Source organism: Heptranchias perlo, chromosome 15 (assembly GCF_035084215.1).
Source record: "Heptranchias perlo isolate sHepPer1 chromosome 15, sHepPer1.hap1, whole genome shotgun sequence".
NCBI lineage: Eukaryota > Metazoa > Chordata > Chondrichthyes > Hexanchiformes > Hexanchidae > Heptranchias > Heptranchias perlo.
The window spans coordinates 36,807,909-36,824,196 of NC_090339.1; positions in this window are offsets into that span (position 1 = coordinate 36,807,909).

Here is a 16,288-nt window from a genome sequence, read left to right on the forward strand (position 1 = left end):
ACACAACAAAGTCAGTAGCATTGTCCACAGTCCAATAAAAATTGCAACCCAATGTTGTACTTCTAAGCTAGACAGAAAGAATTAAAAGATGTCAAATGGAAAGCAGCTGAATGCAGCATGCCATTCTGTCATTATAAGCTCCTATTAAACTCACAGTCACATAAAATCTTGTCCTCTTAGAATGCCGCCCCCCCAAAAAAAATCTGTACCAGAAGAACGGTACAAATGTTTTACAGATCAAAATAAAATATTTCTACTCCAAAGAAAATTGTTTGATGAAACACAGCAGCTAATGAGTCACCTAAATCTTAGTAGACTTTGTGTTCAGACTACACCTACATGCACCAACTTTATCTCAAAAAGTGTGCATTAAAAGGCAACAACATTTTGAAGCTTTTACTGTGAGTTTCATAGGTCAGGAGCTGCTCCCATTCTGCCACCATAATTTGTTGGAAGTGCGCAGAAACCCTGTTTACATGCATAAACAGGGTTTACACCGCAGTTCCAGTGAAGTTATGGCAGCGGAGTGGGAACAGCTCTGAGGAATTTCCCGAACATAGTCACAAGCACCATATGGTCTCCATTACATCCACTCTCATTATAAGGTTCCCAGTTATATCACACTCTGTTACGCTGTACCTTCATATAAGACTCTCAATTAGAACACTTTCTCTGTACAAGGTTCTCAGTAATACCATTTTCTGTTACACACCACTTTCATTACAAGGCTTTTACACATTGTTACACATCCATTGTCATTATAAGCATCTCAATTGTAGCACTCTTTCCGTTAATCTCACCCTCATTTTGGCATTGGAATATCATTATACTCATCTACAGGGTGTGGTCATTTTCATCATAGATGGTTCTCAGTTGTAACACTCTTTCTGGTGCACCCCATCCTTAGTATAAGGCTCTCACTTATAACACCCCCTCTGTTAACACCGCTTACCTTCATTATAATGCCCTCAGCTGCAATGTTACCTTCATTATAATGGTCTTTGCATATCAAACTCTGTTTTTGGAGGCGTTGGTTGAGAGAGGAATATTGGTCAAGACATTTCCTCTACCTTAAATAGAGTCATGGGATTTTTAACCAGAACAAACAGTTTAATCTCTGATCTAAAAGACAGCACATTCCTCACTACTGCACTGAAGTGTCATCCTAGATTAAGCGCTCAAGTCCTCGAACAAGACTTCAACACACATCCTACTGACTCAGAGTCAATACTGCTACCAAATGCATGAAGCTGGCACTTGATTATAATATTCTTCAAGGAAAATTCTTATGTAAACAGATCTTTTACAGAAATGCTTTCCAAAATCAAGCTTTACGGAAAGAGGAGAAATCGGCTTAGATTAAAACAAAGTGTACAATACCAGACAAGAATCATTGAGGTTGGTTTTTCTGATCTTTGCCTCTGGGAAATGCCTATTTCTGGATGCAGACATCAGGAAAAAAGGGGCAGAGAGCTATTTTTTCAGATCGCCATCCCTTTATGTTGCTCTGGGATTCCCAACACACCCAACATACCCATCTAAATGAGGCAAGAAAGGATATTCCCAGCATCCCACATCAATATCCTGAAAACGCAATGCAGGGACATCCAAGAAGCTGATAGCGGACTTGTGCTGGGACTTCCCCTTAGATCAGAGGGTCTGAGGCAGTCCACAGCAACTTAGAGAATGGAATCATGGGAATACCTAAAAAACAGAAACATTTCAAACACTGATGTGAGAATGAAGCCTCACTGGTGGTGGGTGTGGGTTATGTAATGGGACACACAATCTTGTGTGACTGACCAATTTGCAGTGTACTGAATTTTATGAGATGCAGTTTTGCTACTGCAAATGATGCTGCATTTCAGACAAGCACAAGCCTTATTCAAAATAACATTTATTTAGAGAAGGTCCTCCCCGGATTTCACAACTATAGATCAACTTCCACCCTCAGTGCACACCTCGCCGATGTAAAATGAACATTTGTCAGCTCCACTGACCTGGCCTGCTTGAGCTTATTCCTTAAAGCAAGGACGCTGTGAAGATTGGAGATGGCGGTGAACTGTTGTTTTTTTTGGAGTGAACATTTATCTACTTTTCCATTTAAGATTTTGTATGGCATGTTTTACATGTGCATTTCTAAATTTTGTATAAGCCTTAACTTTGCAGACCAAGATCATTTGCATTTTCATTTGCTGCTGCATTACAAGTTGCAGCCAACGAAGTTGGGTGGAATAGAATCCCTTTGGGTTTTCCTATTGTGCTGCCTGGATAAAAGGAGGATGAGAATGATGATTTTGTGAGGAGGCAAATTCTTCAGGTCCAATGACACTCTTTCCAGGACATGTCAGAAGAAATCTATTTTCGTTGTCTGTACTTCACTACAGAGATCGTAACTGAGCTATGCCATTTGTTACAAGTTGTCTTATGGATAGCCTCGAGAATTGGATAACTTTTCTTGTGGCTGTGAAGGTCTCAACAGAACTGAGGTTTATGCTAAAAGGTCCTTAAAGACCACTACAGGGAACATCTGCCAGATAAGACAATGTACAGTCCATACCTGTATAAACAGCTGGCTATGTTAAAACACCCTTATCACTTTCCAACTGGAAAGGAAACTCCAACTGGTGAGAATATAGAACTTTTACTGGCCAGGACTCTTACCAAGAGTCCAAGGCATTATAGATGGAAGGCATGTGGCCATCAGGGATCCACATATCGACCGTATAGTGTACATGCTATCGTATTAATGCCCACGATCCAGAGAGTACCAATGATGCTTTTATTAGTAGTCCACAGAGTCCATATTTTTTGAAGATCCCAAGACATTTTGTGTCTCATAGCCCTGCTGAGCAAAATTGCCACTGCAGTGAAAATTAAGAAAGTGAGTCAGAGTTGAAAGGATAATGATTAATGAATGGTACTTGCGCTGCAGCTCCAAACTTGTCCTCAACAATCCTCTCTTCAGATTCATGACTAAATAGGGTACAAGTCATCTCCTCAAATTGAGACAGCTGTATCAATATAGTTCATCTACTGCCTGTCCTGATCTCTGTTTGTGGTTGTGTTGGCCTGGAAGAACACAAAATGTATAAAAATCTTAGAAACTGCCTGAGCACCCCATACAGTACTCCTTAGTGCAATTCATGTCCCTCGACTGTGTGAGGCCATTGCAAAGTAGCATGAATGCTATTTGTGGAGGCAGTACTTATTTGAAGCTGGACTTCGAACTGTTATGTGCAAGGTATTAATTTGGCCCACTAGATTTATGTCCTACAACTTTGTTTTTGCAGTGAAATAGTTGAGAAGAGGGGCAAAGGTTATCTCCCTCTTTGGATGCTAACTCCCTGAGGCTGCAGCAGCTAAACATTTAGTGTGTTCCATACCTTCTATCGGTGAATAGTAACAATGTTATGCAACGGTGGGTACACTTATCTTGACCCTTCTCTTTATGCCACTGAACTGCTTCTGCATTTGCATTAATGTGATTGGTAATCTCCACCCATCCAGTTTGGACATGTGGTTTTACAGGAGGGTAGACTTCTGCTCCAAAGAGTGCCATTCTCCATTGCTGCACCTCCTGCAGCTGGACTTCCAAAGATTGCTCTGAAAAGCAGGGAGTCTTAACCACTGTCCCTATTATAAACATTTTGAAAATAAAGATCTGCATTTCCTCACAGCAATTACTCTCCTCCTTTAGGCAGCTGAATAGGAAACTATGGGCCACTCCCTTGAATGGTGACCTGTAGGTCTTCAAGAGCCGCTGCCTTATCAGATTTTGTGATTTCCAGCCAACCACATGACAGGCTTGCCTTGCGGCACACAGGGAACTTATGGAAATTAAGAGGAGAGGCTTGTGTAACTAAATTTGATGAAATCAGCCCCCCTCCCCACTGTTGACTCAGGTGCATCCATCCCATGTGCGAGTGTAGCCCCAGTTTTGGTAGCTTTTCAAAAATCAGGCCTTATAAATTAAATCAACTTTCTCTATAATCACAATTTACAGCAGTCCCTTGTAATGTTATTTATGTGAGCATCATTTGCCAGTCTCTGCTTCTCCTCGCTTGCCAGCCTACCCATGGAGAAAGTTCCTAGTTGTGTGGGGTTAAAACCCCTTGAACGGTGTTAAATTTGAAGGAAAGGGTTAACTGTGCCCCTTTTAAACCAGTACATTTGAAAACTACAAATGCAGCAACTGCCAGAATTTGAAAAGCTTTTAGAGCAATTGCAGGAAGTTGACAACTGCAGGAAGTTGAAGAGCTTTCAGAAGTTTATAACAGGCCTTTGACTTGTAAAAAACCAATTGATAAGAAAGAGACCACATAAGGTAATTGGAGACACCACGGCTATAAAACAAGTCTGTGTATAGATAAAAGAAGCCCAATGTATTCTAAATTGCCCAAGAAGAGGATTTGCACACAGATAGGAGAAGCTTACACATTCCGATGGTCTGAGATAATTGCACATGGTTTTTACTGAGGTACATCAAAGAGACCTTGTAATGAATGAAGTCCTAGTAACAGAGGTAATGAGTGGGCAAAAAAATTACACTTTCCCCCAATCCTACGTTCTATTGGTCAAAAACAATATAAAAAGAAGACCTCGTGATGAGAACAGACACTGCAGTCGAAGAGCTTGAAAGAAAGTTTTGCCTACAGGAAGGATGTCCAACAACAGGAAGAAGGGAAAGACCTCAAGTGCCAAAAAGGCTGATCACTTTAACTGCCTTGATGCAAAAACCCTTGGTTTCTAAGGTTGTATGTATTTTGTGATTTGCCCGATGTTCGTATGAATTGTTAAATCATTAAATAATCACACTGCGAACCACTAAATTTATAACGGGTAGAGTAAGGTCATATGTATTGTTTGATTTTGCTTCATGCATGCTCGTATGAATTGTAACATCATTAAATAATTACTTGTGTTTAACAAAACTATTGTGAGTGTGACTTTCTTTGACTGACTATTGTTCAGGTTCAAGAATCACAGGAAAATCTGGACTTCCCTTCAGTGCCACCCCAGGTGGGACCTGACATAGTCAGACAAAGAAAGTGGAAGGTTTAGCAGAAAGGGTTAATACTGTGTCCAACATCCAGACAGAAACTGAGTTTTTCTGGGAAGAAGCATAGGAGTATATATTAAAAATGGAAACGGCAATTCAAAAATACATAGAGAAGAAGTTACCAAGGAGAGCGGAATGGTTCCCGGTAGAGGACCATCAGTCAGACCCCTTCAAAACATACGATGATAGATGGATACGTATTTTAGAAGAGTGGCCGAAGTTTTAAAAACGGGCTAAAGCCGTATGACTATTTGCTTACAGTAAACAAAAAGAAAGAGATGAGAACAAAAAGTAAGGGTTAGAAACAGAGGTATCTAATCTAAAGAGGGAATTGGAAGAGGTAAAGGAGCAGAATAATGAAAAACGTATCCAGATCCTAGAAGGGCATGTAGAGTACTTTCAAACCCAGGCAATAGTTAAAGAAAGTAATTTGACCCAACAAAAGACATTAGAAAAATTGGGAAAAGTAGAGAAACAAAGGGAGGAGATTGAGAAGACGCTGGAAAAGTGTGCCAGCAAAAACAAAAGGACAGTGGCTCTGGGATGAAAAAGAAACTAGCGAGACTTTTGTTAGACATTCTGAAAGGGAGCTGGGAGAAAGAAAAAGATAGTAGCCCCTGGACTGAAAAAGAAACCGATGAGATGGTTGCTGGAATATAGGCTCACTTCTGTGACAGAGAGGTGAGGCTAAAGTAGGTGATTTAATAAAAGAGGAAGAACAGTCTGAAGTGCTGTTCATGAATTCGATAAAGGAAGCCAAGGATGAGAAAATGATACAGAAACAATTAGAGATGAAAGCAATGGGAGCAGCTCACTCAGAAGCACTTAAAGTTTCTGTAGAAATGGACTGTCTCAAAACTGATTAGATGTTCAGTGACCAACAGAGAAAAGTGTTAAGAATTGTGCAGGAGGGAACAGATTTGGGCGAGAACAAGGACTGTAACCTTGAGGCTTTGAATCAGTGCAAAATAGAGTTAAGTCGCAAACATCAGAAATTGAAAATTGGTTTAAGTGAAAAAGGATAAATTAGTCTGATGGAATATAAAAGGGGGAAGATCTCACCTCTTTTTCACTGTTTTACAGAACTTTTTGTTTTCAGTGTACTGCTTCTTTCAAAAGACGTGAATGTTTTGATGCTATGTATCTCCGCCCTCTTTTTCAAGACTAAGAATGTTACAAAGATTTTGTTTAACTGTGAAAGCTAACTTTTCCTTCAGTTATATTCAGTATTTTTACAGTCTTTTGGAAAGGGGCCTGAAGACAGAACAAAACGGAAGATGATGTAATTTATTGGGTTTTAGTAAGCACGTACTATTTTGATAATTTTATCTGCTCTGTATTATGTTAAGTTTATGATATTGCTGAATGAAATTGGGGTTACTGAGGTTATCTAATCTATTAATTTGTGGAAACCAGACTTTTATTGTGGCCGCGGTGAAATTCTGGTTATTGTAATTTATGTGATTGTCTCTAATTCAGGACATGAGATTATCACATATAAAAAATTGTCATTTTGAATTTCTTAAATGCTTAATGATTTGAAGCTTAAGTTGTGTTGAGTATTGATGAGCGTAAATTGATGTGTTAAAATATTAAGACATTTGAGGTGACTCTGTGGGTGTTAAATTGGTGAACCCCTGAATCCGGGCGCGGGCATTGTGGTGCATGATTAGCCCGCGCCTGGTGGTACCTACGCAGCCAGCATGTTAGATTGGTGCTGCAACTTCATTTACCTGATAGATGCGCAGCGTGGAGCCCTAGCTGCGTACGTCTCTCCATTTTCTCCGTTCTCTCCACTTCTCACCAACAGGGGGTGGGGCCCAAATCTCGGGTGAGTTGCTCGCACCTCTGAAAGGCAGCCTGCACCTCTTATTTGCAAAAATAAGGTGCGGATCCGTTTGGAATCTGAACGGACATCAGATATTGCACGTGTATTACACAGATGCAGGTCCCGTCCCTATGTTTACAAACTATTGAGTTATGTTAAAACATTGAACAAAGGTTGCGCACTGCTAAATCCCACATCCTCCAATCTGCCTGCCAGACCTTACCAACCTGCCGATCTGGGTTTGTACCAGGTCTGTGAGAGAGCGTGCACCAATGTTGTCTGATGATGCACTAGCAGCCTTGGTTCAAGAGATGGACAGAAGTAGGGGCATCCTATATCCACAGAAGGGCAAGAGGCCCTCCAGACATATGCTCCCGAGGCAGTGGGAGGCAGTAGGGGGTGAAGTCAATGCCAGGCGCATAGCACCACAAACATGGATGCAGTGCATAAAGAAATTCAATGCTTTGACACGAGTGGTGAAGGTGAGTGAGGACAACTGTCGAGCGGCATCTCCTACCAACTGCATCACTGGCCGCATTCACTGCTCCACGCACTACACCCCCCATCACCCACACACCAACAAACTCTTTCAATCAGAATTGAAAGAATTCTTCCAATTCTTGGTCTTGACTCTTTCAATCAGATGCTTCCTCTCACCCTCACACATTACCACTGTTGCAAACCGCACACCCACAAGTCACAGGTCACATACACTGGCAGCTATTCAACCATGACAGGCACATCACCCAAATATCCTGCAGGACATTCACCGACATTAGTCCTGCTTTCTTGCAGGAGAAGGTGGTGCATAACAGCAGGCAACGAGTGGCAGTGGCATTTAGCCCCTCGAGCCTGTTCGGCTATTCAATAAGATCATAGCTGTTCTGTGACCTAACTCTATATACCCGCCTTAGCTCCATATTCCTTAATATCCTTGGTTAGCACCGAAACAACAGGCACTACACGGCCGAATTTCTAGTCCTATATGTTTAATCATCTTAGTAGTGGAATGTGATAGCTGTTAGCAAATTGGCAGCACCCTTTGATATTGTGATTGACTGCTATCAAAACGAAGTGACTGTGAAGGGAAAAGGAAGAATGATTAAAGGATCTCTGCTACCTCAATGATAATAATCCAGAGACATCATATGGTTGGATTGTATTACAGAATTGTTCCATAGAATGTTTAAAGTTAATAGTGATATTACTATTGATTTCTGCTGTTTTAATAGATTTTCAATTCCTAAGGATGGATAAAAATTGGTAACATTTTTGTGCCTTCATGGCTCATGTTTTGAAAATTGGAAGTCAGAGGCTGAAATTTATTATCCAGATTTTAATTGTATTAGGATCTTTGTGCAAGTTATCACTGTTTTAACAGCACAAAGACTTTTTGGAAAAAAAAGATCAATTTGAACTTCTTCAAAGCACTTTGTTTTAATTGGATTACAGCTAAAAATCACTATTGTTTTATACAGTTTAAATTAAAGACGTGTGGTCTTGTTTTGAATCAATTCAAACATTTACAAAGCACTTGCTGAAGTTAATCAACTTTGGAGCTTCCAGCATTTTAATCTGCTGAGTCACAACTGAGTGAAGCAGTCACTATACAAACAGTTTCATTATCCCTTAATGAGTTCCAAGAGAGAGAGAGGAATACCTTGGGATATAGGACAGAGAAGTTAAGCAGTCTCAGGTGCTTTCCTGGGTTTGTTTCAGTTTAAAGGGATTATTCTTTAAAATAAATTGTTTAGTGCTATTGTCAAGCGTATAAATTTTTTTTAAGTTTCTTAATTTAAGTGGATATTTCCCCATGGTGACAGAAGGAAATATTGGGCATTATTAGTGTACTCCCTTTGCTAACGATTCCTCTTGGAGCGAGGTGCCTAGATCCATCCATGGAAATGTGCATGGAGCCCTCTCTGGACCCGGGACAAAGGGTGACAGAAGGAAATCATGAATTGACAAATTCATGATTTGACAACCCCTTGGGCTCTCAAGAAGAGCCACAATGGATTTTCTATCTTTCTTTGCTTTTACACAGGGGACTATGGTTTTTGGGACCACAAAAGTGTTGGTGCAGGAAGCAATCCAGTGGTGTTAAGAATTTAAGACCTTATCTGCAGACATCGGCAGATATCAAATATCACAGCATGGTGACATTTGGACTAAGGCTTTGGCCCCCAAAGGCTCGGCTTTAACCAATTCAGGGTTATTTGTTATTTTCCAAGACTGAGTGCTCGAGGGGAGGGGAAATATGGGAGTCACATCCAAAAGTAATTACAAACACTTCTGTGTCTATTGTAAAACCATCATGCCTGGGCATAATTTGTTGAAATTGAAATTGATAAGATAATTGAAATGAGTTGCTGTTCAAGCACTTGAGAAGGGCAAATTTAGTTGAAATTTAAGGGGATGATTAAATTCCTGCCCAGTGCTATGTATCAGAGGGAGTATTTTGGGGAAATAAAATTGTAAATTGACAAGCCCTGTCAGTCCTATAATACTGCTCTCTGGAATTGGGATAACTTTGAAATGATAAAGTGGACTCAAGCACAATATAGCGGGATATTTGGGGAATTAAGAAACCCTCCAAGACGAATTTAGTAAAAATAAACAAAAATGTGCTAAGTATATCTTCTACTAGGTTGGGAACATTGAGTTTATGTTTTAAGGGTTAATGATAATATTGTATTGGACAGTAAAGTTCCTCTAGTGACCTGATGAATGAGATGAAAATGGTAAATTGATAGCTTTCCCTTGGAGATGTTTGTGTCCTTGCCTATACTGAACAATGAGAAAACTGCATTGGATAGCCTAGCCATTACCTGAGACATCGGGACCCTGCAGGGGGAGATGAAATGGTTAATGTGGCTCAGGAGAGTGAGGAAACCTTTTAACCAAGGCACTGACACATGCTTCATAGAGAAACCGACTGATTAATGAAACAATCAGGATAGAATTAAACACACTGGGAGGGATCACAATCAGAGGGATTGAAACTAAAATAAAGAGAGACATAGAAATTTGGATTTCCAAATTCAGGGTTGGGTTCCTTTGAGTTAACAATGAAATTGGGATTGAGGCTAGGGAACCACCCTGCCCAATCCTAAATTCAGGACTTGGAAACGGTCTGGTGACTTTTTGAAACTCGTGAGTGGTTATATAATGATGTAAGATAGTCATTATCTGAACTTGGTAAGGAGTTCATAATGATGTCCATTATGAATCTTTATTGATATCCCTATCAGAGATAACCTTTCCACCAGGGCTATGTCATCAGGCTCGCAGTAAATTATACAGTGCAATGCTGCAGGAGATAGTACATGACCTCCACCAATGAAATATAGGTCGGGATTTAGACAAAGCATCGCCCCCACAACCTCATAACCAGGCCATAAAATACAGAAAAAGGGTGTAGCCGAGTGCATAGGTATTGGGGCTACTGCAGGCACTTCAGCATGGAATAGATTAGATATTGAATCAATGTGGAAACAACTGAAGGATATTTTACAAGGCATGAATAAGGAGGATAGAGATCAGATACATGAAACCCAAAAAGGTACAGTATCGATAGCCAAAAAAACAAAATGCATGGAGCAAATAATGGCAGGAGTAAATGATATAATCAATGGAAGTAATCGGGAGTAAATGGATCAGAATGTATTCAAAGCCATTACATGTAGTATGTATGGAGGTTTTGTATTAAATCAGATACAAGATTGAACGATATAGAGAATAACAAGATCCCAAAATGGGTTACTGATAAACATTTATGGGAGTGGTATAAAGCAGACTATGACCTATATAAGGCTAGAAGATATGGAACGGTCTATCTGGTTAGGAAACGTGTAAAACCACAACGGGAAAAATGGTTCTCAGACTGTTGATAGCATTGTCTCAAATACGAGACAAGCCAAAGGAAGTATTTAGCGTACAGTCCATGGGTACGCTTGAGGGAAATACCTTTAAACAACTCATTACTTTTCCTAAACATCTGGTAAAGGGACAAGAAGGAGAATGGAATGGGGTGGACCTGTCTTGTTGTAGACTGGTGTCAGGGACCTGGATTTGTCGATGTGACATACTCCAGCGGAATATGTCTACCTGTGGGTTCAAGTTAGGGGATGTGGACCCTGAACGCCTGGTGAGAGTTAGCAATAGGTGGGTTGGTACCCACATGGCCTAACAAATCTGAGGTCGATATTGTATAACCACCAGTGATGTTACATTCAGGCCTGGTACCACCATCTGTCCTATCACTTATTCCTCTTTCTTTCTCACCCCCACGGAAATTACTCAGGTTGGGGAACACACTCTCATACCAGTGCAACCACACAATGTAATGGAAATTTATGTTAATCTCACCCTACAGGAGGAGGCATTACAAGCTATAGTACCTTTTGGTCACCCTATTCCTCCATTATCATTAAGTTTTAAGTCCACATTGGCATACACATGCCTCACTTCACCATCTGCTTAAAATGATACAAGCAATGCTCTTATAGAACAAGAGATACCAAAGCTAGGCGACCATGAATGGTGGGAAACATTGTATAATGTGGGACAACACCCTTGGGTCAAAATAATTAGTTTGGCTATAATATATACGCAATGTTTATTATGTTTATTATGATAATTTACTGATGTTTATTATGATAATTTACTTATGAGTAATGCGACATATGTTAGAAAACATGGAAAGGAAATATTCTTTTTGTGTATGTCACGGCAAACCCATCCTAAATGGGAGCCAATAATAAAAACCAAACAACCAAGGACAATGCTCAAGGTATAAAGTGAATCAGTCCAAAGATTAGACAGACTCACTTGAGAAGGGATCGTGGGGTTAAAACCCCTTGAACAGTGTTACATTTGAAGGAAAGGGTTAACTGCGCCGCTTTTAAACCAATACATTTGAAAACTACAAACACAGTAACTGCCAGAATTTGAAAAGCTTTTTGAGCAGCTGCAGGAACATAAGAACATAAGAAATAGGAGCAGGAGTAGGCCATATGGCCCCTCAAGCCTGCTCCGCCATTCAATAAGATCATGGCTGATCTTTGACCTCAATTCCACTTTCCCGCCCAATCCTCATATCCCTTGATTCCCCTAGAGCCCCAAAATCTATCTATTTCAGCCTTGAATATACTCAATGACTCAGCATCTACAGCCCTTTGGGGTAGAGAATTCCAAAGATTCACAACCCTCTGAGTGAAGAAATTCCTCCTCATCTCAGTCTTAAATAATTGACCCCTTAGCCTGAGACTATGCCCCCTAGTTTCTAGATTCTCCAGCCAGGGGAAACAATCTCTCAAATTCTACCCTGTCAAGCCCCCTCAGAATCTTATATGTTTCAATGAGATCACCTCTCATTCTTCTAAACTCCTGAGAGTATAGGCTCATTTTATTCAATCACTCATCATAGGACAACTCTCTCATCTCAGGAATCAATCTAGTGAACCTTTGTTGCACCGCCTCTAAGGCAAGTATTTCCTTCCTCAGCTAAGGAGACCAAAATTGTACACAGTAGTCCAGGTGTGGTCTCACCAAAGCCCTGTACAATTGTAGCAGGACTTCCTTACTCTTGTACTCCAACTCCCTTACAATAAAAGCCAACATACCATTTGCCCTCCCAATTGCGTGCTGCATACTAACTTTCTGTGTTTCTTGTACATGGATACCCAAATCTCTCTGGCCACCAACATTTAAAAGTTTCTCACCATTTAAAAAAATATTCTGTTTTTCTATTCCTCCTACCAAAGTGCATAACCTCACATTTCCCCACATTATACTCCATCTGCCACCTTATTGCCCACTCACTTAACCTACCCATATCCCTTTGCAAGCTCTTTGTGTCCTCCTCACAGCTTACTTTCCCACCTAGCTTTGTATCGTCAGCAAACTTGGATACACTTATAGGAACATAGGAACACTACACTCGATCCTAGTCATTAATATAGATTGTAAATAGCTGAGGCCCAAGTTGACAACTGTAGGAAGTTGAAGTGCTTTCAGAAGTTTATAACAGGCCTTCGACTTGTGAAAAAACAATTGATAAGAAAGAGACCACACAAGGTAATTGGAGACATCACGGCCATATAACAAGTCTGTGTATAGATAAAAGAAGTCCTACACATTCTAAATTGCCACAGATAAGAGAAGCTTACACATTCCGAAGGTTTGATCTAATTGCACATGGTTTTTACTGAGGTACATCAAAGAGACCTTGTAATGAATGAAACCCTAGTAACAAAGGTAATGATTGGACTAAAAAATTATACTTTCCCTCAATCCTACATCCCATTGGTCAAAAACAATATAAAAAGATTACCTCGTGATGAGAACAGACACTGCAGTCGAAGAACTTGAAAGAAAGTTTTACCTACAGGAAGGATGTCCAACAACAGGAAGAAGACAAAGACTTCAAGTGCCAAAAAAAAGCTGATCACTTTAACTGCCTTGATGCAAAAACCCTTGTTTTCCAAGGTTGCATGTATTTTGTGAATTGCCTGATGTCTGTATGAATTGTTAAATCATTAAATAATCATGTTGTGAACCATTAAGTGTATAACAGGTAGAGTAAGGCCATATGTATTATTTAATTTTGCTTCATGCATGCTCGCAGGAAATATAACATCATTAAATAAGTACTCTTGATTAACAAAACTTTCTTTGACTGACTATTATCCAGGTTCAAGAATCACTGGAAAATCAGGATTTCCCTACAGCTGGAGCTCCAGTCACATGACCTCCACTCATTTGCACTTTAATTGCTAATTGTAAACTTGAGTGTGTATTATGTCCTCTTAAAATCCAGTTTACTGTAAACATTGAATGGTAACTTCCTTGACTGACTGGTGAATGGGCAGGAAGACAAAGCATCAGGCCTTCTGTGGGCAAGCAGGTAGAGGCAGAGCATTAGGCCACAGACCGATGGTTCAGTGAGAACATCCAATATTGATACAAAGCATCTGGCACCAATAAAGCAAAAATTTATTTGTGCGTTTAGGTTGAGGATCTCCGCTTATGTGCCATAAACGATACATACATTTCCTTCTTACACTCTAGCCTAGAAAATACTATTGTCAATCTTAATTAATTTATGTGATATTCTACTGCCTATCACTTTAACAGCATTTTATTTTGAATGTGTTCCCCTACCAATACTGCCAATAATTATTTCTAGGATCATATATTTTCCATTTCAGATATCAATTCCTCTAAATGTACACTCGCATGAACCTCTTATATTAACCAAAAAATACCTGTTTACGAGTCTGCAATTCACCCCCATTATGAGTTTCTAATCTTGTCAAGAGTGGTAACAAGAGCGAGCCAGAAGCTCCACTCTAGCATAGTACCTGTCCTCGCAGCCTGGCAATAAGAGAGTAGCATAGAGAGGAGAAACAGAAGAATGAAATGAGATTCAAATGCATTCTCATTATTAGAAACATGCCTGTAATGATGATCTTTCTCATGCATTTCAACATCTGTGACCTTAAAATGCTTTGATATTCTCTGATGGTCAGAATGACATTTCAGATCCAAATAGCTCAAAAGTGCTTGTGGTTAACAATACAACATTAGAATATTTGACCATCTAAAGTTTATGGCCAAGCTTTTTGCTTTTACTTACCTACCTTGTACATATATCCAAAGAAACATGGATTTTGTTTATCTGATTTCTTATGAATAGAAGACATGGTTTGAAAGTTTAGGACTAATCCCGTCCCCTCAAAGAAAATGGGTGGCACTGCCAAGTTTAGAGCCCCCTGGTTGTAGAGAAGTATAAGGCAAGATAAAGCAGAAAAAGAAAACTTATGACTGTCACAGAAAACTAAATACTGCAGAAAGGAGGAGTATAGAAAGTACAGGGATGACGTAAAAAAACAAATAAGGAAAGAAAATAGAGGGCATAAAAATTATTAGCTAGTAAGATTAAAGAAAACCCAAAGATGTTTTATCAGTACATTAAGAACAAGAGGATAGATAAGGAAAAGGTGGGACCTATCAGGGATGATTAGGGTAACTTGTATGTAGAAGCAGAGGATGTGGGTAGGGTTTTAAATGAACATTTTGTCTCTGTATTCACAAAGGAAAGGGATGATTTGGATGTAGTAGTTAAAGAGGAGAGGTGTGAAATATTGGATAAGGTAATCATAACGAGAGAGGAAGTACTAGAGGGAGTGGAATCCTTGAAAGTTGATAAGTCACCAGGGCCGGATGGATTGTTTCTTAGGCTATTGAAGGAAACCAGGGAGGAAATAACGGATGCTCTGAGGATCATTTTCCAATCCTCACTAGATACAGGGGAGGTACCAGAGGACTGGAAGACTGCAAACGTAGTACCATTGTTTAAAAAGGGTACGAGGGAAAGGCTGAACAGCTATAGGCCGGTCAGTCTTACCTCGGTGGTGGGCAAACTATTAGAATCATACTGAGAAATAGGATAAACTGTCACTTGGAAAGGCAAGTTTTAATCAGGGATAGTCAGCATGGATTTGTCCAGGGAAGGTCATGCGTTACAATTGATTAAATGATTAAATTCTTTGAGGAAGTGACAAGGAGGATTGATGAGGGTAGTGCAGTGGATGTTGTCTACATGGATTTTAGTACGGCATTTGACAAGGTCCCACATGGCAGACTGGTCAGAAAGGTAAAAGTCCACGGGATACAGGGAAATGTGGCAAATTGGATCCAAAATTGGCTCAGTAACAGGAAACAAAGGGGAAAAGTTGATGGATGTCTTTGCGAATGGAAATCCATTTCCAGTGGTGTGCCACAGGGCTCAGTGTTGGGTCCTTTGCTGTTTGTGGTAAATATTAATGATTTGGACTTGAATGTAGGGGCATGATTGGCAAATTTGCAGACGACACAAAAATTGGCCGTGTAGTTGATAGCGAAGAGGATAGCTGTAGACTCCAAGAAAATATCAATGGGTTGGTGGAGTTGGTGGAAAAGTGGCAAATGGAGTTCAACCCGGAGAAGTGTGAGGTAATGCACTTAGGGAGGGAAAACAGTAAAAGGGAATACACAGTAAACGGGAATATATTGAGAGGGGTAGAGGAAGTGAGAGGCCTTGGAGTGCATGTGCACAGGTCCCTGAAGGTGGCAGTACAGGTAGATAAGGTTTTGAAGAAGGCATACGGAATGCTCTCTGTTATTAGCCGAGGTATAGAATACAAAAGCAGGGATGTAATGATGGAACTGTATAAAATGCTGGTAAGGCCACAGCTGGAGTGTTATGCGCAGTTCTGGTCACCACATTACAGGAAAGATGTAATTGTTCTGGAGAGAGTGCAGAGAAGATTTACAAGAATGTTGCCAGGGCTTGAAAATTGCAACTATGAGGGGAGATTGGATAGGCTAGGGTTGTTTTCCTTGGAGCAAAGGAG